Raw genomic sequence first — 26,997 nt, forward strand, 5'->3', positions numbered from 1 at the left:
AAAGTTGAAGGTATAAATAGATTTCTTTCAAAATAACACTCTTGACACTTTTTCCATACCATGTTATGAAAATTTTCAAGCCTCCTGCAAATTGAAAAAAAAAAAATTAAACTTATGTAAAAACACCCAGATTTTATAACTAAAATCTAGTTTAAGGATATGCAGGACACAGGTATTAGGGGAGGGAGACATGAACTAATGTCTACAACTTACTTTGAAATGAATAAGAACAGATGAATTGATGGATGGATAGAGGGAAAAATTGATGGACACTTATAGCTAAATCAAGTATAGCATAGACCCATGAGAAGACGTGAGCTTGGAGTCTTCCTGCTTCACTACCTTAGGACCTACAAGGAAGTATTCTTTTTGTATAAAGTGTATGAAAAAGCTTTATTCCATGATTTTGTACATGTAATCTTAGGATAAATATGTTCATGTTGGGATGGGTTTATGCGATAAAAGTCTAAGCACAGCCATTTTTTTTTTTTTTTTTTTTACTATTTGAGGAGCCATTTTGTATTACTTCATAGTTGTGATTTATTATGAGGAAAAATGAAGACAATCTAAATACTTCATAAAGACAGGATATAGTTCTTCATGTAGGTGCTTTAAACATTGTAATTTCACTGAAATGTTTTTAAAAATCATTTGATTTTGAACACTATTTTATGGCCAGTCTACTGAAGGAAGTTATATATACTCTATATGGGGAAAATTTTTAATAAATACAACATGCTCAAGATTAATATATTTTATGAATCCTGAAACTGTTTCCATCATGGAGTAATTTATACTGTAATTTAACAACAAACCTTAAATTGAAATTGCTAAAGAGACATATTTTTATACCATGATATATGAATAGAATATTTTCCAAAAATGAATATGCTTATGCTACAGAGAATATAGTATAAAAAGCAAATGTTTGAAAGCAAGGACTCAATTCTACGAGTGTTAGTTCAAGCATAAAAGCATAACTATCTCTACTAGGGCATAATTGTAGGAATAGAAAGAAGGAATAAATATGAATGATATTAGAAGGGAAAAATGATGAGTCCAGACTTAGTGAAATTAAATATAGAGAACAAGTAAGCCAGTGATTTTTCTTGTTCAGCCCAAAATGTCTAGCAATATAAAGATACTATTTGCAGAAATAAAGCTGATTAAGTGAGGCAATGTTGAAAATACCTTAAATGTGAGTTCAGTATATTTATCGTGGAATTTCCTGTATGAATCACACTTGATAACCCTAATCTTTCTTTGCACAAATATTTTATTGGTTCTATATTTTTAGGAATAAATATTTTCTTGTTTGTTTTGTTGAATTTGAAATTTAATGTCTCCAAATATATCCAAAGCCATAGAGATGAGAGACTGTAGTAAGGAGAGATATCAAGACAAATTTATGGAGATGATAATTAAACCCAAAAGAAAAATAGAACGAAATTCTCTACCATGAGTCTTCATCAAAAAGACTGCTGCACCCACCACAAAAGTCAGATTTAGTCAGCATCTTATTTCCCTGGCCTCTCACCAAAAGTAGAGAATGAGATGAGAACTTGAATGTAAGCCATTCTGCCCACTTCTCCACTCTTCTCCTTCTGGAACCCTGATTATTTTAATATTTGTATATTTGATTAAATCTCATAACTCATGTAGTCTTTCTTTTCTCCTGTTCATTCTTTTTTCCTTGTTATCCTCTGATTGGGTTATTTCAAAGTCCCTGTTCTCTAGATGACTGTTTCTGTCTTCTGCTTGCTCTGCTGTGCTGCTGATGATCTCTGCTGCATTTTTCATTTTATTTATTAGATGCCTCATCTACAGAATTTGTTTTGTTCTTTTTTAAATGATTTTTATCTGTTATATTTGCTATCTTATTCCTGTACTTTTTCTGATTTATTGAATTTTCTGTGGTTTCTTATTTTAAATAGTTTCATCTCCATTAATTATCAATTTACTCTTTTCACTCTATAATTTTAATATTTATTACTGTTGGATAAATTTAATTCCATGTTTTTATCTTAATGGCTATTTTTTAGTGTTTTGCATTAATAAACTAAGTATATTTACTCTATCACTGAGGAACAGTTAGCTTACTTACATACTTTTCTGTTACAAACTATACTGAATCTAACATACTATTATTGCATGCTTTATGGGGCATGACAGATTTGAATATATTAATAACAGGCATTTCCAAGTTACTGTCCATGGTGCCTGTGCCTATATTCACACATATCTTTTGCTTTATTAATCAAATAAATGGGACCACTGAAAATGATCTTGGATAGATTCTTCTGAAATCATAAGAATATTACTCTTCAGAATTTCACTGATACATTAAATACAGTTGGAACCCCAAATCTCTAAAGTATACAACCTAGTTTAAATATTTAACCTTATATTCTTTAGGTGGAGGAAAGAATTAAAAAGTGCCAGAAAGTTTGGATAGAAGGAAAAAAATACTAATTATAGCAGATAATAGGAATCAGTTTAATGGTGGCTTAAAGTTTGCTTCTGTACCTTGATAATTCTCTGTATATTTATTACTTGTGTTACTAATGTGACTTTTTTATATTTAAAGAATGATGAAATTGTAATACTTATGTGAATTTCTTATTCTGTTTTATTTTTACGGATAGCTTTGTTAGTAATTTTTTTATTGAGAGCTTTATAATATTACCATTTTATTTTATATTAATAATTGTCAATATCATTTTAATCTAACTATAGATTTTTTTCTCTGTTCAGTTATCAATTACATAGAATTCAATCTTTAAGAAAATTTTATGGAAACTACAATTGTTTAAATTGTGCCTATTATCCTTATGCTGTGATGGCAGAGGGGGACACACCATACAGGATTCTAGCATAGAGAATATTACGTGCTGAGCATTGAAATGATACATGTTTACTTCCATCCTTATTCAAAAGGAGTTGCTAATTAACTGACAACTCTCTTATAAATAATCATTCAACATATGGATCCCTTCTATCTTAACACTTCCATCTTAAACATGTGCTTTTCAATCTGCGCTATAATTTTATTAGGAAGTATCTTGTTCATTATCATGTATAATGGAAGAATAAATGGAGAATAGCACATGGGAGGTTTTGTATTGATCAGGCTCAACAGTATGCATATTACTTGTATGCAAATTCCATTCAGTCTCTTAAGTTGTGTCCAACTCTTTGTGACTCCATGAACTACACAACACCAGGCTTCACTGTCCTTCACTATCTCCCAGAGTTTGCTAAAACTTATGTTCAGTGAATCAGTGATGCCATCCAACCATCTCATCCTCTGCTGCCCTCTTCTCTTTTTGCCTTCAATCTTTCACAGCATCAGGATCTTTTCCAATGAGTCAGCTCTTTGCATCAGGTGGCCAAAGTATTGGAGCTTTAGCTTCAGCACCAGTCCTTTCAATGAATAATCAGGGTCAATTTCCTTTAGGATTGACTGGTTTGATCTCCTTGCAGTCCAAGGGACTCTCAAGAGTCTTCTCCAGCACCACAGTTTGAAAGCATCAATTCTTCAGCATTCAGCCTTTTTTATAGCCCAACTCTCACATCCATACATGACTAATGCATACTTCACTATGTAGAACTAAATACCCACCAACACATAGTTATAGAAAAACCTATAAAAGCTAATCTATTCATATTCCCAGGTCAAATAAATGTTTTTCTGAATAGCCACCCATTGTCTGACACATTTATTAAAGATATCAAATGTTAAAAAAAATATCAGCTTGGTTAATTTCTTGGTACTTTTTTTTTTTATTAGACATAGGTATTATTCTCTACATTACTTTGAGTAGATAGTAACACTGTAAGGTCACCTGTGACTCACTTTGCCTAGACACATTGTGCTGACACTTTAAAAAAAATCTCCATGGTCATGCTCTTTTTAAATTTCTCTCCAGAATATAAGCTAAAACTCTTTTGCTCTTGGATCCCTTTCTGAAATTTTTGTCTGTCATCCAACATCAGGGCTGGGACTTGCTTGTCAAAAACGGAGACATCTATAGGATGATCGTACTAAGAATCCACTTGTCACTCATGTGTGTTTCTCTCATATAATTCTCATTCCTCCACTGAGAAAGCCCTATCCTAGGGCTGGGGGTGGGCAGATAATTTCTACTGTATTATGTATATTCTCATATGCTTGGGACAAATTCCCTCATATTTTCACTAGGAACTAAATATTTAAAAAAGAAAAGACAGAGTTCTTAATTTGTCAGGTTTTTTTTTTTTTTTCTGAAATAATCTTCCCTAGGGCAAGACTCAGAAAATTCTGGATTAATAAAAGAATGAAAAGATGAAGACAGCGAAGCATGATATTGGCAGAGGCTAGAACTGAAATGGGGAAGAGAAAAGCAATACATATTGATCAATGTTTCAAAAGGCACACTGTTCCTTTTCAGTTCTTTTCCCACATGCCCAATCTTGTGGTATGTGCATAATCACTCAGGCATGTCTGACTCTTTCATGCGGGCAAATAAAATTTCTTTCTCACACAGATATCATTTAAAACTACTCTTCCTTGCAATGTTACAGGTTTTTCTAGTTATGTGTTGGATCATTTCTTTCCCATATTCATAGTGTCTTCATATATGCCTGAGGTTATAAGCATGATTGAAAGACTTACGAGTTCAGTTGAAAGACAGATCTATACTGATATGTCTGTAGGAAATACTGTTACTGAATATTCCCTTCTTCTTCCAATAAGTATTAATTTTTAGATAAACTATAACTTGAAGATAATATCTAATGATCATATTTTATGACCCTGTCTTTTTAGGTATACTTCTTAGACTGAAATCTTTATATCTTAATGCTAAGAAATCTGTATTTCCCTTTGCTTACTAATTTCTGCCAAATATGTTTCATCCAAGAAAATTTGAATTGATCTTTAATATTTAAAGGTTAGTTTTTACCATGTTGAGCCATTATGTTTATTAGGTAGGTTAATTATAATAACTATCATTATCCTGGGCTTCCCAGGTGGCACTAGTGATAAGTGAGTGTGTGAAAGTCACTCCGTCGTGTTGGACTCTTTGTGACCCCATGGACTTTACAGTGCATGGAATTCTCCAGGCCAGAATACTGCAGTGGGTAACTTTTCCCTTCTCCAGGGGATCTTCCCAAACAAGGGATCAAACCTAGGTCTCCCGCATTGCAGGCAAATTCTTTACCAGCTGAGCTGCAAAGGAAGCCCAAGAATACTGGAGTGGGTAGCCTATCCTTTCTCCAGCAGATCTTCCTGACCCAGGAGTCAAACCGGAGTCTCCTGAGTTACAGGCAGATTCTTTACCAACTGAGCTATCAGGAAAGCCCAAGTGATAAAGAACCTGCCTACCAATTCAGGAATTGTAAGAGACATGGGTTCAGTCCCTGGGTTGGAAAGATTCCCTAAAAAAGGGAATGACAACCCACTCAAGTATTCTTGCCTGAAGAATCCTACAGAGAGAGGAGCCTGGTGAGCTATAGTCCATGGGGTCACAAAGAGTCGGACACTACTGAAGTGACTTAGCATGCATGCATGTATCATTATCTTAGTATAGTAGGGCTTGTCTTGATAAAACTTTCAGAAGGGACATAGTAACAGAAGTAACTTCTTTACTTACTCTGTGAACATAAGCCACGGAAAGGCAGGGGAGAACAGAAGGTGGTAGTTTGCAGAGCAATATGGATGATAGATTCACAGTGATACTCTCAGTTCAGAACAGTGAAGAACAGAATGTTTCTTTGCTCACATGGGACCATGTGAATACCACTGGATCTCAAAGACTATATGAAATTACCAAGGACAAGTCGTGAGCAGATAGAGTCAATGACAGCACTGGAGGAGATTTGACAATGAAGAAAGAAAGGCCAACAATTGCTTTGTTAGGCTAAGGCCAGAGGTAACATACGATCAAAGACAAACTCACTGGGTATGAATGTACACTAGACAAAACTGAGAATAAGACTGAAATTTGTTCATAACTTTTACCACTAAATTATACTGTAAACATAAACTTTATGGGAGGAAAAGGAGTGGTTGAAAACTCAACATGATCAAGACCATTTTTGTTACTTTCAATGGAACTTCAAATGCAGAATAACTTGAGTCACAAAATTTTTAAAAATCATTTTGCTTGCATATCTTAAATTATGGAGGACATATGCATGGATTTTCATTAAAGATCATTTTCTGGTTGTTTGTCATCTCAATCACATTGTGGATTAAGGTCAGCTTATATAATATTCTGTTTTGAGCCTTTGAAAACTCTATAAAAGTCAGTGCCATGATCTATAGCAAAATGAAATTTTAGATTCCACCTGGGTTTTCTCTGTCAGCATCCTTGATTTCTGCTGGTCCTTGAGTTTTCTACATATTCCATGATCTCTTCTGTCCTCTTGCAAAGAATATTTTTCACTTAAATTAGCTTGAATTGCGGAGAAGGCAATCGCATCCCGTTCCAGTACCCTTGCCTGGAAAATCACATGGACGGAGGAGCCTGGTAGGCTGCAGCCCATGGGGTCGCTAAGAGTCGGATACGACTGAGCGACTTCACTTTCATTTTTCCCTTTCATGCAATGGAGAAGGAAATGGCAACCCACTCCAGTATTCTTGCCTGGAGAATCCCAGGGATGGAGGAGCCTGGTGGGCTGCCGTCTATGGGGTCGCACAGAGTCGGACACGACTGAAGCGACTTAGCAGCAGCAGCAGCAGCAGCAGCAGCAGCTTGAATTGAGTTTTGCTTTTTAAGAACCAAAATATTCCAATCCTGCACACTCTGAAGTATTCAGCATTACTGAGTTACTTTTGTCCCTTATTCTTGATTCCTTTTCCTTCCCCGTCTTGTTCATTCTTTCCCATGAATCAGTTTCTTTCTTTAAGAGAGTGAAAATAAATTTTTGGTATGTAAAGGAAAAAGCATGCATAAATACTGACTTCCGCTTCCAGCCACAGTGAAATTGCTTATCTTATTAAGACTCCTCCGCATGAAGAATCATAATGGCTGGCTATAAAAAATATCTCTTTGATAGATCAGACAGCACAATAGGTTACCTGAACTTGTGTCAAGATCCTAGAGAGAAGGAAAGTATAACAATATATGTCCAAACACTTTACCTTCTATTTCCTTGCAGAGATACTGTACTTGAGAGAATGAGTCACCAGGAAAACAAAAGCATGGATGTGGTAGGGAACAAAAAGCAATTATAGGTTCTATGCACACAAAGTGAGATAATGTCAAGCAATATTGAGTGTGCAGGGAAATATATGAATGTTTGTATTTTAATTATAGGTATAAAAACAAAGTAGATATACTTAAATAAAATTCATAAATAATGTATTGCAAACACTCAGCTGTATCTAAAACTATCAGAAATTATGTAGCTGTTGCTTTAGTATTATTTATAATAATTAATACAGAAGCAGCTTAAACAGTGGAATGATCAGCAAAAATGAAATGGATGATCTTTATTAAGAGGGATAAGGCCAATAAACTCTGTTGATTGATTAACATGAGCTATTGAGTATGATACCACTTACATAATTACATAGTGTGTGTGTTAGTCACTCAGTCGTGTCCAGCTCTTTACAACCTCATGGACTGTAACCCATCAGGCTCTGCTGTCCATGGGATTTTCCAGGCAAGAATATTGAAATGGGCTGTCATTTCCTTCTGCAAACAACACTAAATACCTTTATAGAAATATCATCTTGGATATGTACCCATAATTATTTTAACTTGAATTTTCTGGCTGCTAGTGATGTTGAGCATCTCTTTATATATTTTGGTCATGTAGTCATCTTTTGTGAATTCACAGCCTTATCATTTTCTCCATTGAATTTGTTATCTTTTTCTTATTGATTTCAAGGGTTTTTAGTTAAGTCAGAATATCAGTACTTTCTTTGGGAGAGGATACTTACAGCATCCTATGTAATTTATTTTGCCTGTAAATTTTATAAATAGTTTTTGTACAGTGTTCTCTGTTCACTTTACTTTCAAGATCACTTTATATATGCCTATATTTGTATAAAAATTTGAGAAAAATCCATCAAGAGATATCTATCCCTTCTCTTCAGTGACTAAAATTCTATTTTTAGCTTGTTGTGCTGCCACCTAGAATAAATTATTGTATTTTTTAGCTTTCCTTTGGAACTAGATGTGGCCATGTGGTTAAATTCCAGGGTAAGATTTAACAGTTAGTGTCGTATGCCACTTTCCTTAAGGGTGTTTAAAGGCAAGCCATTCACCTTGGAGTTTTCCAATTTGGCCTTTATTGATTTCTTTTCACAATATGTCAATTTGGCATCATGGCTGGAGATTCAGAAACTATCCTGGATCATGAATTTACCTTGATGATGAATAAGGGGTAAGAGTATTTTTGTGTAATGGAAAGCCTAACAAAATAATCTGTAAACGTTAGCATTGAATTTGCCATTGTACCCAGTACTAAAGCAGGAAATGTTGACTCTATAAAGTCCATTGCAAAGTCCAAGAAAATATCAATCTGTCTATACTAGTTAGTACAACAAACCTTTAAATGAAATTACCACTGTAGCTTATCACTGCACAGATTTCCAAGGTTTTTTTTTTAAGTCTAATAAAAAAGTCTAAGTTAAATAGAAAATAAAACTATGTAGCTGGGAGAGAGGACAAAAGACAAAGAAGCAAAAAATGATACAGGGACCAAATAAATCAGGGATCATTCCATTGGAAGTGCAAATACAGAAGTAATGCCAGTGTCAAGAATACCTTCCTACATTTAGATGGACTAATATCAAACTTGTACTTAATCAAAAGCTTTAAATACAGTCACAGCCCAATCCATGTTTAGGAGAGCTTCAGCAACAGAATAGATCTCTTCAGTTTCAAACTGTTCTCAAACCAAGTGTATTATTAACATGAAAACATTATCGAAACTTCCCTTATTTTATAATATCACTATTTCAGTAAGCTTCATTAATCAGTTTATAACACAAATCTCTAAACCTCTCCACATTACATATGTCTAACTTGGAATGAACATGTTGTGGCTCTTATGCCCCTAAACCTGTCAGAGGAAGATATCATTTAAAACTTGGTGAATATATTTTACAATAATCAATATTTAATTCATTTAGAGATCCTGTTTGAGCAGGATTTTTCTGTGTTTGCTGCCTTAAACAAATTCCCCAAATTGAACTTACTTTCCCCAAGCCTTGACTCAGTGCCATCTGTGATAACTGGGTTAGAGTCATTCAATTTGTCAAGCCAGTTAAGATCAGGTTAATTATTATATTTTCCAAAGTGCCTTAATATTAAGATAGATGTTAAAAATTGCACCTCCCCTGCAACAAAGAATTGTAAATATATTAAGAATGGGATAAGGTCAACGCAGCACTGTTTACAATAGCCAGGACATGGAAGCAACCAAGATGTCCATCAGCAGATGAATGAATAAGGAAGCTGTGGTACATATACACAATGAAATATTACTCAGCCATTAAAAAGAATACATTTGAATCAGTTCTATTGAGATGGATGAAACTGGAGCCCATTATACAGAGTGAAGTAAGCCATAAAGAAAAACACCAATACAGTATACTAATGCATATATATGGAATTTGAAAGATGGTAACGATAACCCTATATGTGAGACAGAATAAGAGACACAGATGCATAGAACAGTCTTATGGACTCTGAGGGAGAAGGTGAGGGTGGGACGTTCTGGGAGAATAGCATTGAAACCTGTATATTATCATATGTGAAACAGAACACCATTCCAGGTTCGATGCATGAGACAAATGCTCAGGGCTGGGGCAATGGGATGACCCAGAGGGATGGGATGGGGAGGAAGGAGGGAGGGGGGTTCAGGATGGGGAACACATGTAAACCCATGGCTGATTCATGTCAATGTATGGCAAAAACCACTACAATATTGTAAAGTAATTAGCCCCCAACTAAAATAAATAAATTTATTAAAAAAAAAAAAAAAAGAATGGGATAAGAACTAACTTGTAGACTTCCCAGGTGGCTCAGTGGTAAAGAATCTGCCTGCCAAGCAGGAGACACAGGTTCAATCCCTGGGTCAGGAATATTTCCTAGAGAAGGAAATTGCCACCTACTCCAGTATTCCTGCCTGGGAAATCCCATAGACAGAGGAGGCTGACGGACTACAGTCCATGGAGTGGCAGAAGAGTCATACACGACTTAGCAACTAAACAACAAGAACTAATTTGCAATGCCCCTCTAATAAATCAAGAAAAATATATTCAGTTTTGTCCAAGATCACCCAGCAATAAGCATAGTGTGAATTCTGTTCTTTCTAGGTATCTCTAACCCACATGATCTTTCGCCATGAGTTCCAGCTCTCTTTTGGGGGACACAATTCAACCCACAGCAAATGCTGTTGCTGAGAAGGATGTAGAGCGGCACTCAGTGTTGCTCATTCCCACTCACTCATTGTTGGTGAGAATAAAATGATTAAAAAATCAATTTGGAAGAAAATAAGCTATTTCTTACAGAACTAAATTTAATCTTAGCATACAACACAGCAGTCTTGCTCCTAGGTATTCACACAACTGATCTGAAAATTTGCACTCTCACAAAAGCTCATGTTTATAGCAGCTTTATTTATTGATCACCAACACTAGAAACAACCAAGATACCCTTTAATAAGTGAATTGATATACTGTGGTACATCCATACAATAGAATACTATTCAACAATATAATAAGTGAGCTGTCAGAGCACAAAAAGATATAGATGGTCTTGCATGCATATTGCTATGTGAAAGAAGCCTGTTTGAAGGAAGTACAGACTGTATGATTCCAATTATATGATATTCTGAAAAACAGTAAAACTGTAGAGATGGTGAAAGATGAGTGGTTTACAGGTTGTTGGAGGGAAAATTAGGTAAAGCAGAAGCGATTTCTTAGCCTGGTAAAACTATTACATATATTTTGATATATCAAAACACATAGTTCTTTATAGTAATGGTCCTCAACCCTTTTGGCACCAGGGACTAGTTTCAAGGGAGGCAGTTTTTCCATGGACAAAAGTGAGGGGGTATGACTCTAGTAGTAATGAGAGCAATAGTGGGGAGGGGGTTGGTGGCAGATGAAGCTGGGTTCTCTTGCCTGCTGCTCACCTCCTGCTGGGCAGCCTGGTTCCTAACACGCCTCAGCCCAGATTTATAGCACAAAGGGTGAGCATTAACAAACACAAATATAAATTCATTTAAAAGGCTAAGATATTTCAGGATAGAATGCAGAATGTGCCAAAACAACCTAACTGTATTACAAGTGTGAAACTATTTCACTGAAGGAACTAGATGGATGTGCTGGCTCAAGTACCTTTGGAAATGAGTGGGTTCTGTAATATGCAATGTAAAAGAAGTTACAATAAACACTTTACCACACTTGATGGTTATTTCCCATAGGAGTATTGATTAACAATTTTGATCCTACTGTATATAAATACTGGAATGTAACAATTAAGTAAATGAATAGCTGCTGTTGTTGTTCAGTCACTCAGTCTTTTCCAACTCTTTGCGACCATATGGACTGCAGCATGCCAGGCTTCCCTGTCACTCATTATCTCCTGGAGTTTGCTCAAGTTCATGTCAATGAGTTGGTGAGTCTAGTCAACCATTTCATCCTCTACTGCCCTCTTCTCCTTTCGCCTTCCATCTTTCCTAGCATCAGAGTCTTTTCCAATGAGTCAGCTCTTCATTTCTGGTGGCCAAAGTTTTGGAGCTTCAGCATCAGTCCTTCCAATGAATATTGACGGTTGATTTCCTTTAGGATTGACCAGATTGATCTCCTTTCAGTTCAAAGGACTCTCAAGAATCTCCTCCCATGAATAGTGAATGGTGGGAATTAGGTTTCTCACTGTTGGAGGGAGAAATTACAGACAAACAAGAGAGAGAGTTGAGTGAACCCTGTGGCAATGGATTAGTGTTGGAGGTACAAGTATGAACACATATTTTACTCAACATAGATACAGAATTTTACATGTGGAAATATGTATAGATATGCATATATGCAGGGGCTAGTATATGTACATGTCTTTACTGTATCAGCAGAAAGGGCCTAGAAGCAACAGCTGCAGTAACAATTATCATGCCTTATACCTAGAACCCAGACCTTGGCTTCTGACACTATGCTTGAATAAAAGAAACCAGGGCTCCTAAGAAATAGCTGATTGTAGGAGTAGAGCAGGAGACATATTAACCTGAGATACCTTACAATACCCAGAAACAGTGAAATGCTCAAAGGAAAAAAATACATACAAACCCCTTTCCTCACCACCATGCATGTCAAAGGACCCAGGAACCAACTAAAAATGATCCCAATATACAAAATGGAACAATTTGATTAAGAAAAATTTAGCAATAAATTCTAAATTCTGAGACACCCTTGAGTCAATCTGAATGAAATTAATGATTGAATAAATAAATACATGAAGTAGAAGAAACTTTTCATGCAGAATAATTAAAAAATATTTATATAGCTATTTCGATCTCAAAAAGATATAGTATAATTTTCCATTATGTGTGGACTATCCACACATTGTGACTTTCTTCCAACAAGTATATTTTAGAAAGCAGGAAGAGTCATTTTACAGTGGAGAAATGGGAGGAACATGTCATGTGGCCCCTCAGTCACATGACAGAGTTTGACATTAACAAAAGTAAGTCAGGTTATTTCTATGTATATTTGAAACACTGAGAGAAATGGAACTGTATCTCTGTGGTCAAGAACATATAACTGTAGCTTAAGCATGAGAAAGTCCTGAGACACATCCCAGCTGATAGACAGGTAGCTGATAGATAGCCTACAACATACCTGACTACCAGTCCTACCTGACCAAACTATCAATGTCATCACAAACAAGGAAAACTCTCAGCAACTGTCTTGGTCGAGAAGAGATGACTATATGTCATGTGGTATCCTAAATGAGATCCTAAAAGAGAAAAAGCATCAGGTAGAACTAAGAAAATTTGAATAAAGCATGGACTTTAACAATGTTTCAGTACTGTTTTACTCTTATGTTACACGTTAATGGCAGAAGTGGTATGGGATATGTCAATTCCCTGTTATCATTATATTTTTTTCTATAATTCTCAAACTTTCCCCAAAATTAAACCGTTGGTAGATAAACATGCATTTTTCTGTGAAGACTATAAAAATCTCCAAAGAAAACCCAGTTATTTCTATAATTTGTACTGTACACCCACCGAGACACTTCTACATGAAATTAATGCTTATTTTCTCACTAAGAAACAACTATTCTAAGCCATAGACAACTACAATTTCACAAATGATCACTTTATTGGTCATAGTAGATAATTAACCATAGATATCGTAAGATAGCTAAATGCCTTGTCTCCTGATAATGCCTATTTTAATCTCTATATAGAACAGGCCATATCAGCAAGAGAAGTGATGAGAGTAGGGAGAGCTAACTGTAATTAAGCTGCCAGAATCATTCTCAATCTGGTTAAAATTACACTAGGGGTGTCAATCATTTCCAGGCTCTTCAAAGCATTAGTTTTTCTAACAAAGTTGTTCTGAGGAAGAGTAGGGAAAAAAATATATAAGACATCTATATTCACTGTTTGTTCACCATACTAATTTGATCAGATCAGTGGGGAATGCAATAGGCCAACAAAATCCAGAAGCTCTTGGTACAAAAAGGCTCAAAAATACATAGTATTCTTTTCTCAACTTCTCTTGCTTCTGGCAAAAGGCCTTACCAATTTCCTCCCAGATCTTTGACATAATGGAGCAGACTAAACCATAAATGTGTTTACTCTATGTCTAAGTATAATCTCCGCCCCATCCCCACCAAAGGACATGTAATTTCACTTCACAAGGAAGGGCAAGGGGATGAGGGGTGTGGTCTGTAGGCAGAATAATCCAAAATGGGGTATTCCCAGTAAAAGACTCACCCAGACCCCAAGTCTACTCATTCATATTTATCATCATGGCTTTGTGGTTTTGTGTCCTTTTGAATATGTCAGTTAAAGAATAAAAAACATCCCACTGTTTTGTCCTTTTTCTTTTCTCTGTTTCTATTTCTTTGTAATATTCTCTTCTCCTCAGGATCCAGAGTCAGAGTTTAACTGTTTAGCCTTTTCCTACCTCCCTCTGAATGTTCTTTATTGGGCAATAGAATGAGACCTATAAGGGATTCAAATAATTGAATTTTCAAATGTGAATCTTAGAGTAATGATGTTTAATATTGGAGAAAATAAGAACAATACAAATTCTATTAGCAATAAGTATATGGGAAAAATATATCTGCAATATATGTAATTGACATATTCTCACAAACAATAAGAAAAAGACACATCTGAAAGGAAAAATTGGCATGGAACTAGAATAGCAGTTTCACATAGGCTTGTAGCCAAAAGTCATTAATTGGTGAAAAAGTGCCCAGCTTCATTAGTCATGAGGGAAATGCATGCTAAAACAGCAATTAGCTACCTCTAAATGCATACCAGATTGCCAAAAATTGAAGAGGGGCAATACCAAATGACAATAGGGAGTGAAACAGTGGTAATTCTCTTGTGATGCTTATGGTGTATAATTTTTTGTGTATTACACACTCTGGAGAATGCTGTGGCAGTGTTTTCAATGGTTAAACAATATGTACACAGCATGACCCAACAATTTCATTTCCAAATATATACCCCCAAATATGTATATGTATAAATAATACCTATAAGAATGTTCATAATATATTTCTAAAAGCCAAATAATGGAACAAATACAAGTAGTCATGGGCAATAGAAAAGATCAACAGCTTGATCTCTGTGTGCAATGAAATACCACCAAGCAATAAGGTATAAGAATTATAACTTTGAATAGCAAGTTGGGTTTATCTCACAAATAAAACTGTATAAGGGAAGCCAGGCACAAAAGGATACATAATGAAGATTCAGTTTATATGATGAAAGTAGGCAAACATAAGGTGTTATGAATTACTACATTTGGGATGAGAAAATGGCTAGTAATCGGGCTTCAGTATGGTAGAGGCTTCCAAAGTATTGGTAGTAGTTTAGTTAGTGATCTCAGTAGTGGTGACACAGACATATCCACTTTGTGGTCATTGAGTGAATGTGTGATTATGACATGCATTTCTGTATATTTGTGTTAACCTCATTAATAATTTTATGGCACAACTCATGTTTAATAAATAATGTATGTGAAAAAGACTGCAAGATAAAAGGCTGTAAAAAGAAAAGGATACCATTACAAATATTTTACTAACACTTTTCAACATGATTACTTCTGAACCAAAATGAAATGTGCTTCTAGAATTATATCTTTTAACCTGTATTTACCTCATAATTTTGTTTATTGTAGTTTTTTAAACTGAGGTAATATTGATTTATAATATTAGTTTCATGTATGCAACATATTTTGATGTCTGCGAACACTACAGCATGCTCACCACCAAAGTTTAAGTTCCATTTGTCACCATATAGCTGACCCCATTACCTATGCACCCTCCTCTCATCTTCCTTCCCCTCTGGTAACCACTATCTGTTCTCTGTATCTATGTGTTTGCTTTGTTTGGCTTAGTTTATTTTTTCATTTACTTATTCTTTAAATTGCACATATAGATGAAATCTTACAGTATTTGTCTTTCTTCATCTGACTGACTTCACTTAGAATAACACACACAAGTTTCATCTATTGTTACTGCAAATGAAAAGGTTTTATCTTTTCTATGATTGAGAAATAGCCCATTGATAATATATACTGTATCTTTATCCATTCATCCATCAATGGGCACTTAGATTGTTTTCATAACTTGGCAGTTGTAAATAATATTGCAGTAAACATAGGGGTTATATATCTTTTTGAGTAGGTTATTCATATTCTTCAGATAAATATCCAGAAGTGGAATTGCTGGATCACATGGTAGTGATGTTAATTTTATGAGAAATCTTCATACTGTTTTCCATTTCTATAGTAACTGTACCGATTGGTATTCCTACCAACAGGATATGAGGATTTCTTTTTCTCCACATCCTCTCTAATACTTGCTATTTCTTGGCTTTTTCATAATAGCTATTCTATTAGGAGTGAGTGTAATGGCTCATTGTAGTTTTGGCTTGCATGTCCCTAATAATTAGTGATGTTGAGCATCTTTTCATATGCCTTTTGGCCATGTGTATGTATGTCCTCACTTCAAGAAAATTAGAGATACCAAAGGAAAATTTCATGCAAAGATGGACTCAATAAAGGACAGAAATGGTATGGACCTAACAGAAGCAGAAGATATTAAGAATAGGTAGCAAGAACAGAAGAACTATACAGAAAAGATCTTCATGACCCAGATGATCACAACGGTATGATCACTCACCTAGAACCAGACATTTTATTTTAATGGGAGAGGCTGAAAATTCAAAAACTCCACCTTTTGATAGAAGCTGCACATTTACACTGCAAATTGGGTATTAGAAGTGGGAAAAAAATCTGTGGTCATTTTTAAAATCAACCATGGTTGTTACCATCTGAACCACCAGGGAAGCCCCATATTAATAAATAGATGACACTAAATTAGTCATTATCTACGGGCTTTGAATTTAATTTTCACAAAGGCCTCAGAGGGAGTGACACCCCTACTGTCCATTTTATAGAGAGGTAACTGAGGTGGAAAGAGAATAAGTAACTGTCCCAGGTTATTTAATCTCCTGGAAAGGTATTCTCATCTTTATACAGTCAGCCTCAATATTCTATGGCATTTTAGTTTATGTAATTTGTTTTGTGTAGTTGTAAGAAAAATTTACCAATATTTTCTTTTCAAATTATGCATTTATATTTAAAAACATTTGGAAAATAGCTTCATCCTCAAACTGCTATACTCCATCTGGTAAACTCTCATTCAGATGTCAAAATCACCTCAACTTTAAATCACCTGAAAAGCCTACCATGGCTTTCCCTACTCCATTTCCATCATTTTATTTCTTACCTTATACTTGTATCTACTCTTGCATTAGTCATTTACAATTATATTTTCCCCTTATTTATTCTCTATTGAGCTGTGACTTCCTCTAAGTTCCAGCTTTAGGAGCCTAATGATGCAGTAAATACCTCTTTGTTGTTGTTGAATGAAACAAAACACTTGTCCTTGAGCAGCTCATTGACAATTTGTGATAACAGGTATGTAAACATTTATCCATGTTTACCTATTAAAATTTTACCTATTATCCCAGGCCCCAATATTTTCCTTATTATTTCTGGAACTTCTCTTAGTCTAATCTCTTCTTCCAGGTATCCTCAAAGGATATTATTTAAATACTTAGCATAATTCTTATTATATCTTTGAACATGTCTCTAGACCCCTAATTCTCCAGCACATAACAGACAAAAGAAAGGAAACAAACTGGGCTATCTTCTTTACCAAAAATTTTCTCAGATTCCTTAAATTATAACCTTTTAATATCACATAAAGTTTCAAGGTAACAAAATATTATAACTGTCTCAGTTTCTCTGTACCAAATCCTCTTATACATTTTCACCAGATTAAGCACACACAACATACATTTTTGCTTCTCACCTCATAATATCAGCTCCCAGGAACCTCATTTCTCTTTGGCCATATTCCTAGTCATAAATATGCCTAAATCACATGGACTCCAAACTCTAAAGAATCTATAATATTTGTTGTCATCTTGTTTGTATGTCTATTAAGGACATGGCTTTTCTCTGGATGCTTTTGAGATGAGTGCCCTGTATCTCTGACAATATTTTAGACTTGGTCCTGGTAGGAAAATGGATTCTGAACTACAGATCCCCTGCTAGCTGCTCAGTGCTACAGAGCTACACCATGACCTTGCAGTCTGGGTGTCCTTTGCTTCTTTGAAAGTCAGCTAAGGGCTGAAGATAAAGAATCTTCTCATGGGAATCCAAACCTCAGGATTTCCCCCAGAAAATCCTGGGGCAGTCAAGACAAGGCAGAGGTGGACCAGGAGAGTAAGGTCAATGACAACAAGAGTATCTCGGGGCTTCCTGGGAGCAGGTCCAATGTGAAATGAGGACTCTAGACTCTTCCCTCTGTCTCAACTATATTTGCAACTTGGGAGTTTGCTTTTGTTCCCCAGTACTTGCTTTCCTTCTGCTCTGCTCCAAGGACTCAATGACTTTCCAAGTGGCACAGTGGTAAAGAATTTGCGTGCCAATGCAGGAGACTCAAGAAGTGCAGATTCAATCCCTGTGTCGGGAAGATTCTGTGGAGAAGGAAATGGCAACCCACTCCAGTATTCTTGCCTGGAGAATCCCATGGAAAGAGGAGCCAGGTGGGCTACAGTCCATGAGGTCACAAAGAGTTGGACACAACTGAGCATGCATGCACACAACTGTCATTAGCTGGATGAATAAACTGAGCTTCTAAGATTTGATCTCTGGGGAACTGAATCCCTATTCAGCTGCTTTGTCCTAAGAAATTGAAAGAAGCTTTCAGAGAGGCTCTGGGGCTTTGGGAAAGCTACTAACCCATCTATGGGACTTGATACCAGCATCACAGATTTACTGGCCATGCCTCATCTGATATTTGTAAAAATTAATAAGTAAATAAATACACAAGGAAAAAAATCAAGTGAAAAACTAAAGCAAGCTTGAATAGGGAGTCACAATTTAAAAAGAGATAGATTGCCTTTTCACCTTGCTTATAGTTTCCTTCATTGTATAAAAGCTCTTACGTTTAATTAGGTCCCATTTGTTTATTTTTGCTTTTATTTCCATTACTCTGGGAGGTGGGTCATAGAGGATCCTGCTGAAATTTATGTCCAAGAGTGTTCTTCCTATGTTTTCCTCTAGGAGTTTTATAGGTTCTGGTCTTACATTTAGACCTTTAATCCATTTTGAGTTTATTTTTGTGTATGGTGTTAGAAAATGTTCCAATTTATTTCTTTTACAGATGGTTGACCAGTTTTCCCAGTCCCTCTTGTTAAATTAATTGTCTTTTCTCCATTGTATATTTTTGCCTCCTTTGTCAAAGATCAGGTGTCCATAGGTGTGTGGATTCATCCCTGGGCTTTCTATTTTATTCCAATAATCTGTATTTCTGTCTTTGTGCCAGTACCATACTGTTTTGATGACTGTAGCTTTGTAGTATAGTCTGAAGTTAGGCAGGTTGATTCTTCCAGTTCCATTCTTCTTTCTCAAGATTGGTTTGGGTATTCAAGGTTTTTGTGTGTGTGTGTTTCCATACAATTTGTGAAATTATTTGTTTTAGTTCTGTGAAAAATACCATTGGTAACTTGACAGGTATTGCATTGAATCTATAGATTACTTTGGGTAGTATACTCATTTTCACTATATTGATTCCTCTGATCCATGAACATGGTATATTTCTCCATCTATTTGTGTCATCTTTGATTTCTTTCATCAGTGTTTTATAGTTTTCTATATATAGGTCTTGTTTCTTTAGGTAAATTTATTCCTAAGTATTTTATTCTTTTCATTGGTATGGTGAATGGGATTGTCTCCTTAATTTCCCTTTCTGTTTTCTCATTGCAAGTGTAGGAATACAAAGGATTTCTGTGTATTAATTTTATATCTTTCAACTTTACTATATTCATTGATTAGCTCTAGTAATTTTATGGTGGTGTCCTTAGGGCTTTCTGTGTAGAGAATCATGTCATCTACAGTGAGAGTTTTACTTCTTTTCCAGTCTGAATTCCTTTTATTTATTTATTTTTTCTTTTCTATTTCTTTTTTCCTTTTCTTTTTTTATTTCCTTTTATTCTTTTTTTTCTTTCCTCTCATTGCTGTGGCTAAAGCTTTCAAAACTATGTTGAATAGTAGTGGTGAGAGTGGGCACCCTTGTCTTGTTCCTGACTTTAGAGGAAATGCTTTCAATTTTTCACCATTGAGGATAATGTTTATTGTGGGTTTATCATACATAGCTTTTATTAGGTTGAGGTATGTTCCTTCTATGCCTGCATCCTGGAGAGATTTTATCATAAATGGGCATTGAATTTTGTCAAAGGCTTTCTCTGCATCTATTGAGATAATCATATGGTTTTTATCTTTTAATTTGTTAAGGGGGTGTATCACATTGATTTGCAAATACTGAAGAGTCCCTGCCTCCCTGGGATAAAGCCCACTTGGTAATGATGTTTGATCTTTTTAATATGTTGTTGGATTCTGTTTGCTAGAATATTGTTGAGGATGTTTATGTCTATGTTTATCAGTGACACTGGCCTGTAGATTTCTTTTCTTTGTGGCATCTTTGTCTGGTTTTGGTGTTAGGGTAATTGTGGACTCATAGAATGAGTTTGGGAGTTTACCATCCTCTGCAATTTTCTGGAAGAGTGTGAGTAGGATAAGTGTTAGTTCTTCTCTAAATTTTTGGTAGAATTCACCCGTGAAGCCATCTGGTCCTGGGCTGTTGTTTGTTGGAAGATTTTTGATTACAGTTTTGATTTCTGTATTTGTGTTGGATCTGTTAAGATTTTCTATTTCTTCCTGGTTCAGTTTTTGAAGGTTATACTTTTCTAAGAATTCACCCATTTCTTCCAAGCTGTCCATTTTATAGGCATATGGTTGCTGATAGTAATCTCTTATGACCCTTTGTAATTCTGTGTTGTCTGTTGTGATTTCTTCATTTTCATTTCTAATTTTGTGGATTTGATTCTTCTCCCTTTTTTTCTTGATGAGTCTGGCTAATGGTTTGTCTGTTTTATTTATCTTTTCAAAGAACCATCTTATAGTTTTGTTGATTTTTGCTATAGTATCCTTTGTTTCTTTTTCATTTATTTCTGCTCTGATTATTATGATTTCTTCCCTTCTACTAACCTTAGGGTTCTTTAAAGCTTTTGCACAACAAAGGAAACTATAAGCAAGCTGAAGACACAGCCTTTAGAATGGGAGAAAATAATAGCAAATGAAACAACTATCAAGGAATTGATCTCCAAAATAGAAGCAACTCATGCAACTCAATACCAGAAAAATAAACCACTCAATCAAAAAATGGGCCAAATAACTAAACAGACATGTCTCTAAAGAAGTCATACAGATGGCTAACAAACACATGAAAAGATGCTTAGCATCACTCATTATCAGAGAAATGCAAATCAAAACCACAGTGAGGTACCATTTCACGCCAGTCAGAATGTCTGCTATCCAAAAGTCTACAAGCAATAAATGCTGGAGAGGGTGTGGAGAAAAGGAAACCCTCTTACACTGTTAGTGGGAATGCAAACTAGTACAGCCACTATGGAGAACAGTGTGGAAATTCCTTAAAAAAACTGGAAATAGAACTGCCATATGACCCAGCAATCCCACTGTTGGGCATACACACTGAATAACCAGAATTGAAAGAGACACGTGTACCCCAATGTTCATTGCAGCACTGTTTACCATAACTAGGGTGTGGAAGCAACCTAGATGTCCAAGAGCAGACAAATGGATATGTACCACATATGTACCACTTAACTTTCTTAAGTTGTGGTACATATACACAATGGAATATTATTCAGCTATTAAAAGAACACATTTAAGTCAGTTCTAATGAGGTGGATGAAACTTGAGCCTATTATACAGAGTGAAGTAAGTCAGAAAGAAAAACACCAATACAGTATATTAACGCATATATATGGAATTTGGAAAGATAGTAATGACGACCCTATATGCAAGACAGCAAAAGAGGCAGAGATATAAAGAACAGACTTTTGGACTCTGTGGGAGAAGGCGAGGGTGGGATGATTTGAGAGAATAGCAGTGAAACATGTATATTACCATATGTGAAATAGATGACCAATCCAAGTTCAATCCATGAAACAGGGCATTCAAAGCCAGGGCATTGGGAAACCCAGAGGGAGAGGTTGGAGAGGGAGGTGGGAGGGGGATTCAGGATGGGGGGACACATGTACACCTGTGGCTGATTCATGTCAATGTATGGCAAAAACCACCATAATATTGTAATTAGCCTCTAATTAAATTAATTAAAAAATAAAAAAATAAAAAGAGGTAGATATGGTTTGGGCTTACCTGATAGCTTAGATGGTAAAGAGTCTGCCTGCAATGCAGGAAACCCAGGTTCAATCCCTGAGTTGGGAAGATCCCCTGGAGAAGGGGATGGCAACTCACTCTAGTATTCTTGCCTGTAGAATTCCATGGACAGGGGAGCCTGATGGACTACAGTCCATGGAATCACAAAGAGTCGGACATGAACATGACTGAGTGACTAACACTTTCATAATAATGGCTTAAGATTCTAGTGTGTCCAATGTTATAAAAATAGGCCAGTTATGTTTCAAATGGGACTTCCCAGGTGGCTCAGTGGTAAAGAATCCTCCTGCCAATGCAGGAGATACAGGTTCAGTCCCTGGATTGGAATGATCCCCTGGAGGAGGAAATAGCAACCTGCTTCAATATTCTTGACTGGGAAATCCCATGGACAGTGGAGCCTTTTGGCTACAATCCATGGGGTCCCAAAGACCAAGCAACTGAGCACACACATATGTTTCAAATAAGGGCTCTATAGTTACACCAAGGCAAATATTTAATGAAAAAAAAGTGAAGTCACTCAGTCGTGTCCAACTCTTTGCAACCGCGTGGACTGTAGCTTATGAGGCTCCTCCATCCATGGGATTCTCCAGGCAAGAATACTGGAGTGGGTTGCCGTTTCCTTCTCCAGGGGATCTTCCCCACCCAGGGATTGAACCCGGGTCTCCCGCATTGGAGGCAGATGCTATAACCTCTGAGCCACCAGGGAAGCCAGTATTTAATGAATCAATATGTAACTTCATTATTTCAATAAACTTTGCACTTAAAGTTTTAAGTTCAAGTTAGAATATGTGACTGTTAAGAAAGAGAAGAAAGATTGTGCTACAAAGTTTAAAAACAAAGACATTTACTAATTGGGATTTATACACTGATGAGCAGACAGGCCTGATTAGGAAGGTAGGGTGATATCAGAATATGAAGTATAAATACCACTGTGTAATGGTAGCATGATTTCTAGTGTGCCCTTGATCTCAAGTATGTTTATAAAGATTCTTGAAAGTCTGAAGAGATGTTTGTTTGTGAACTAGAGCATCCACGTTTATTTCCCATTGTTTAATATTCAGTTCATTAAATTCACATGTCCTATTGAAAAACACTTTGAAAGTCAATTTTTCTTGAGCATTTAAACATTGATTATGTATTTGAATTGAAACATAATCAATGTTTAGACATTTTAAATTGCAACTATAAATTAAAATATGTAGTAGAATTATGAATGGTAGTTTTCATGCCTCAGTATTGTAGGGAAAGCTTTGTGGCTGAAAAATAATGGGGGCTCAACACCCCACAGAATAAATAAAACTACTAATAACAGAAACCTAGAAGATACACATTTAAGAACTTACTAATTTTTCACATGCTGCTACAATTATTTCTCGAGGTTTCCATAAAGAAAAGTAGGAATTTAAGGAAAAGTTCCAGAAACAGCGTGGCATCTTCCTGCTGAGATACAGATTTTTCCTTCTTTTACCTGAAATGAAGGATGTGCAGGACCATTGTCTGCCCTCACTATTGTAGCTGTAAGCAAGAAGGTAGATTCAGAGTGATCATTACCCCTGATGAGTTAGTGTGCCTAGGAGGTGGGAGAAATGAATATTGTCTTGTCCATTCCCACCCTCCTCCTATTTCAGAATTAGGTGTTTTTCTGGAATTCTCTTGCTTTCTCTATGATCCAATATTGGCAATTTGATCTCTGGTTCTAATGCCTTTTATAAACCCAGTTTTACAACTGGAATTTCTTGGTTCATATATTGCTGAAGCCTAGCTTGAAGGATTTTGATCATAGTAACCTCACTAGCATGTGAAATGAGCAAAACTATACAGTAGTTTGAATATTCTTTGGCATTGTCCTTCTTTGAGATTGGAATGAAAACTGACCTTTTTCAGTCCTGTGGCCACTGCTGAGTTTTCTAAATTTGCTGGCATATTGAGTGCAGCACTTTTACATCATCATCTTTTAGGATTTGAGATAGCTCAGCTGGAATTCCATCACCTCCACTAGCTTTGTTCGTAGTGATGCTTCCTAAGGTCCACTTGATTTCACCTCCAGGATGTCTGGCTCTAGGTGAGTGACCACACCATCATAGTTATCCAGGTCATTACTTTACCTAAATGGCCTAGTGGTTTTACCTACTTTCTTCAATTTAAAGCCTGAATTTTGCAGTGAGGAGATCATGATCTGAGCTACAGTCAGCTCTAGGTCTTATTTATGCTAACTATATAGAACTTCTCTATTTTTGGCTGAAAAGAAATTACAATCTGATTTTGGTATTGACCATATGGTGATGTCCATGTGTAGAGTCATCTATTGGGTAGTTGGAAGTGGGTGTTTGCTATGACCAGTGTGTTCTCTTGGCAAAACTCTGTTAGACTTTGCCCTGTTTCATTTTGTATTGTAAGACCAAACTTGCCTGTTACTTCAGGTATCTCTTGACTTTCTACTTTTGCATTCTAATACCCTATGATGAACAATTGGATTACTATGATGCTGAATGGTTTGCCTTGAAAATGAACTGAGATCATTTTTTCATTTTTGAGATTGCACCCAAGTACTGCATTTCAGGCTCTTTTGTTGAGTATGGGGGCTACTCCATTCTTCTAAGGGATTCTTGCTCACAGTAATAGACATAATGGTCATCTGAATTAAATTCGCCCATTCTGGTCCATTTTAGTTCACTGATCCCTAAGATGTCGATGTTCACCCTTGACATCTCCTGCTTGACCACATCCAAATTACCTTGATTCATGGACCTAACACTCCAGGCTCCTATATAATATTATTCTTTACAGCATCAGACTTTACTTTCACCACCAGACACATTCACAACTAAGCATTGTTTCTATTTTGGCCCAGCTACTTCATTCATTTTGGAGCTATTAGTAACTCCCTCCACACTTCCCCAGTAGTATATTGGATACCTACTGACCTGGGGGACTCATATTCTGGTGTTTTATGCTGTTTCATACTTTTCTTGGGGTCTCATGGAAAGAATACTGAAGTGAGCTTCCATTTCTTCCTCCAATGGACCACATTTTGTCAGAGCTCTACACTGTGACCTGTCTGCCTTGGGTGGCTCTGCATGGCATGGTTCACAGCTTCACTGAGTAACGCAAGCCCCTGCACTATGACAAGGCTGTGAAAGATGTGATCCATGTGATCCTGACTGTATAGACACTATATATATTCACTCTATTCACTATTCACTCTCATATATGCAGCATTATTATTTTTTTTTTTATAAATTTATTTATTTTAGTTGGGGGCTAATTACTTTACAATATTGTAATAGTTTTTGCCATACATTGACAAGAATCAGCCATGGGTTTACATGTGTTCCCCTTCCCGAACCCCCCACCCACCTCCCTCCCCCTCTCATCCTTCTGGATCATCCCATTGCCCCGGCCCTGAGCCCTTGTCACATGCATCGAACATGGAATGGTGCTCTGTTTCACATATGACAATACACATGTCTCAATGCCATTCTCCCAGAACGTCCCACCCTCACCTTCTCCCTCAGAGTCCATAAAATTGTTCCATGCATCTGTGTCTCTTATTCTGTCTCGCATATAGGGTTATCGTTACCATCTTTCAGATTCCATATATATGCATTAGTATACTGTATTGTTGTTTTTCTTTCTGGCTTACTTCACTCTGTATAATGGGCTCCAGTTTCATCCATCTCAGTAGAACCGGTTCAAATGTATTTTTTTTTAATGGCTGAGTAATATTCCATTGTGTATATGTACCACAGCTTCCTTATCCATTCATCTGCTGTTGGACATCTAGGTTGCTTCCATGTCCTGGCTATTGTAAACAGTGCTGCGATGAACATTGGGGTACACGCGTCTCTTTCAATTCTGGTTTCCTCGGTGTATATGCCCAGCAGTGGGATTGCTGGGTCATATGGCAGTTCTATTCCCAGTTTTTTAAGGAATCTCCACACTCTATATGCAGCATTATTAATACCACTAGTAGTGGAAGTTTTCATCAACTTGTTTGCACTCTTATATAGTAATCTCCTTTCAGTGCCTTCTTTAAAATATTGACTAAAATTGTTTGTTACAAATTCTTTTTCTCCCTCTTAGCTATCATTAAACAGTACTATAATATTAACTAGCTTTTTGTTATCCTTATGAGGCAGAAATAGATAAAATAGTAATTCTCACAAAAAGTATTGTGCCAAATACTCTTATTCCTTCGAATAATTCATCTTGCAGTTTTCCCAAAGAGGTTTGAATGAGTAGCCAGCAAGCAATTTGGTTTGTAATATGTGCATAGAAAAACAACTTCCCCTTGAAAACCTGGAATGTGTTTCATATTTTTGCCCATTCTGAGCTAATTATATATATGTTAGATTTAGGTAATTGTTTAGTAAAGAGTAATGCCAACTATTCAAAATAATTAGACTATTAAGAATAATTATAAGGCAAGAACTCTTTCCTGGGGCTTCTTACTATTGTTATGATCAGATATTTAAACATAAACAGAGTTATTTAATTCCAAGTGAGAAAAATCTTGAAATATGCAAATTTCAACCAATAAAACTAGAGTAGCAATGGCAATGCTTAATATGCTAAAACATAATAGTTGAAAAATTTGTCATATACATTCTTACATTTGATTATCCTGTTTATAGGATTGTTACAAAACACAATAGTATCTTCATTTTACAAATGGGTGGATTAAAGTTTCAAAGTAAGATATTTGCTAGATATCATGATTAAAATGTGGCTAATTTACACATCCCTGATGAATATATGAGCATATTTTCATATACCTGTTGGCCATTTGTATGTTTTCTTCAGAGAAATGTTTATTGAAGCCCATTGCCCATTTTAAAAATTGGATTTTTTTTTCTTGCTATTGAGTTTTTGAGTCCTTGTATATTTTGAATATTAATCCCTTAACAGATAAATAGTTTGCAAATACTGTTTTCCATTCTGTAGGGTTCTTTTTCACTCTGATTTTTTTTCCTTTG

This window comes from Giraffa tippelskirchi, chromosome 6 (genome assembly GCF_054371585.1).
Source record: "Giraffa tippelskirchi isolate mGirTip1 chromosome 6, T2T-mGirTip1v1.2.pri, whole genome shotgun sequence".
In the NCBI taxonomy this organism is placed as follows: domain Eukaryota; kingdom Metazoa; phylum Chordata; class Mammalia; order Artiodactyla; family Giraffidae; genus Giraffa; species Giraffa tippelskirchi.